The sequence below is a fragment of the Rutidosis leptorrhynchoides genome, chromosome 1 (genome assembly GCF_046630445.1).
Source record: "Rutidosis leptorrhynchoides isolate AG116_Rl617_1_P2 chromosome 1, CSIRO_AGI_Rlap_v1, whole genome shotgun sequence".
NCBI lineage: Eukaryota > Viridiplantae > Streptophyta > Magnoliopsida > Asterales > Asteraceae > Rutidosis > Rutidosis leptorrhynchoides.
The window spans coordinates 313,175,023-313,178,803 of NC_092333.1; positions in this window are offsets into that span (position 1 = coordinate 313,175,023).

Here is a 3,781-nt window from a genome sequence, read left to right on the forward strand (position 1 = left end):
ACCTGTTAATTGTCGATCTCCTACTTCATTCCAACAAATAGGAGATCTACACTTCCTTCCGTACAATGCTTCGAATGGCGCAGCTTTAATGCTCGCATGATAACTATTATTATACGAGAATTCTGCTAATGGTAGATATTTATCCCATCCGTTTCCAAAATCGATCACACATGCCCTGAGCATGTCTTCAAGAGTCTGAATCGTTCTTTCACTCTGCCCGTCGGTTTGCGGATGATATGCGGTGCTCATATCCAAACGAGTTCCTAGTGCCTCCTGTAGTGATTGCCAGAACTTTGAGGTAAATCTACTATCACGATCAGATATAATGGAAATAGGTATTCCATGCCTTGAAACAATTTCCTTTATATATAATCGTAATAGTTTCTCCATTCTATCCGTTTCCTTTATAGGCAAGAAATGTGCAGATTTGGTAAGACAATCAACAATTACCCAAATGGTATCGTATCCCCAGGCAGTCTTTGGTAACTTCGTGATGAAATCCATGGTAATACCATCCCATTTCCATTCTGGGATTTTTGGTTGTTGAAGTAACCCTGACGGCTTCTGGTGTTCTGCTTTGACTTTGGAACAAGTTAAACACTCCCCAACATATGTTGCAACGTCTGTCTTTAAATTAGGCCACCAATAATGTGTCTTAAGATCTTGATACATCTTTCCAACTCCAGGATGTATCGAGTATCTTGTCTTATGTGCCTCATTCAATATCAACTTCCTTAATCCTCCCAACTTTGGTACCCAAATACGATTTGCAAAATATCGAATTCCATCTTCCCGTATAACGAGTTGCTTCTCATACTTCTTCATTATTTCATTTCCTATATTTTCTTTAGTAAGTGCTTCTCGTTGAACTTCTTTGATTTGTGAGTTGAGATTCATGCGAATTTTTATGTTCATCGCTCGTACTCGAATTGGTTCTCGTTCCTTTCTGCTTAGTGCGTCAGCCACCACATTCGCTTTCCCGGGATGATAACGAATTTCACAATCATAGTCGTTTATTAACTCGACCCACCTACGTTGCCTCATGTTCAGCTGTTTCTGATCAAAAATATGTTGAAGGCTTTTATGATCAGTAAACACAGTGCATTTAACCCCATACAAGTAGTGTCTCCATATCTTCAATGCAAACACGACTGCTCCCAGTTCAAGATCATGCGTCGTATAATTCCGCTCGTGAATCTTCAATTGTCGGGATGCGTATGCAATAACTTTCTTCCGTTGCATAAGAACGCAACCAAAACCTTGTCGCGAAGCGTCACAATATATTTCAAAATCATCGTTCCCTTCTGGTAACGATAAAATAGGCGTCGTAGTCAACTTCTTTTTCAGTAATTGAAATGCACTCTCCTGCTCAGAAGTCCATTCATATTTCTTCCCTTTTTGCGTTAACGCTGTCAACGGCTTAGCTATTCGGGAAAAATCTTGAATAAACCTTCTATAATAACCGGCTAAACCCAAAAATTGACGTATCTGCATTGGTGTCTTAGGAGTCTCCCATTTTTCAATGGCTTCAATTTTTGCTGGATCAACCTGAATTCCTTTGCTACTAACAACGTGGCCAATAAATTGCACTTCTTTCAACCAAAAAGCACACTTAGAAAATTTAGCATATAGCTGTTCTTTTCTCAACAACTCTAATATCAACCTTAAATGCTGCTCATGCTCTTGCTCACTCTTGGAATAAATAAGAATGTCATCAATGAAAACAATAACAAACTTATCTAAATATGGACTACAAACTCGATTCATGAGGTCCATGAATACAGCTGGCGCATTCGTCAATCCAAACGGCATGACCAAAAATTCGTAATGACCGTAACGTGTCCGAAAAGCAGTTTTCGGTATATCTTCTTCTTTGACACGTAATTGATGATAGCCCGATCTTAGGTCGATTTTCGAATAAACACATGATCCTTGCAGTTGATCAAATAAGTCATCAATTCTCGGTAGTGGATACCGATTCTTGATAGTTAACTTATTTAATTCACGATAATCTATACACATCCTAAAAGATCCATCTTTCTTCTTAACAAACAAAATTGGAGCTCCCCACGGTGAAGTACTTGGTCGTATGAATCCACGATCCAGTAATTCTTTTAACTGACTCTGAAGTTCTTTTAACTCAGACGGTGCAAGTCTATATGGAGCACGGGCAACTGGTGCAGCTCCTGGTACTAAATATATTTGAAATTCTACAGATCTAAATGGAGGTAATCCCGGCAACTCTTCCGGAAAAACTTCAGGAAAATCTCTTGCTACAGGCACTTCGTTGATGCACTTCTCTTTTTCTTTCTTTTCGAATTTATTAACATGTGCTAGAATAGCATAACATCCCTTTTCTAAACACTTCTTGGCTTTCAAACAGTTAATGAGTTTTAGCTTTGAGTTACCCTTCTCTCCATAAATCATCACCGGCATTTTATCCTTACAAGGAATGCGAATTGCCTTCTTGGCACACACAACTTCAGCTCTAACTTTGGACATCCAGTCCATGCCGACTATTACATCAAAACTTCCTAATTCTATGGGTATCAAATCAATCTTAAATGTTTCTCCGGCTAAATTTGTTTTACAATCACGACAAATTTTATCGGCTTTAATTAGTTTACCATTAGCTAACTCAATCATGTACTTAGCATCTAGAGGTAATGATGAACAATTCAATTTAGAGTGAAAGTCTCTACACACGTAACTTCTATCAGCACCAGTATCAAATATAATAGATGCGGATAAGTTATTAATGGTAAACGTACCCGTAACAAGCTCCGGGTCTTCACACGCCTCTCTAGCATTAATAACAAATGCTCTCCCACGTGCAGGTCCGATATTCTTCTCTGGATTCGGGCACTGGCTCTTATAATGACCCTGTTTCCCACATCCATAACAAGTAATAGTAGCCAAAGCAGTTCTATTTGCATTAGTGGCAGGAGTCTTGGTACCATTTGTATTTGTAACGAGAGCCCTACAATCTTCAGCAAGATGACCCTTTCGATTACATTTGTTGCATACCACATTACAGTAACCAGAGTGATGTTTGTGGCATCGGTTGCATAAAGGATTTTGTCCTTTATAACCAAAGCTTAAACCACTACCCACACCTTGCGTGATTTCTTGTTTCATAAAAGATTGTTGTTGGTTACCTCGATCATAATTTCCATTCCACTTTCTTTTGTTACCTGATACCTTCACATCAGTATTGGATACTTTCTTATCCATGATGACCTGATCCATTAGCTCGTTTGCCATGGTTATAGCTTCATGAATTGTCTTAGGTTTCGATGCTGTAACATTTGCCTTGACCTTTTTGGGCAAACCATCTTTGTACATTTCAATCTTCCGTTCTTCGGTTGGAACCAATTCAGGACATAGCAAAACTAATTCCATGAATCGCTGATTGTAGTTGGTGATTTCAGTACCAACAACCTTCAGTCTTCGTAATTCATCTTCCAACTTCCTAACCTCGTTCCTTGGACAATACTCGTTGATTAACATTATTTTGAATTCTTCCCATGGAGTATCATAAGCTACATCTCCTCCTACAGCCTTCACATAATTTTTCCACCACGTGAGTGCACTATCTTGTAAAGTGCACGATGCATACTTGGTCATGTCCTTTTCAACACAACCACTGATTTTAAACACAGTCTCCATCTTTTCTATCCACCGGGTTAAACCGATCGGTCCTTCTGTTCCACTGAATGATGAGGGCTTACAAGCTTGAAAAGTTTTGTAGGTGCATCCTACACGAGGATTTGGGTTAACT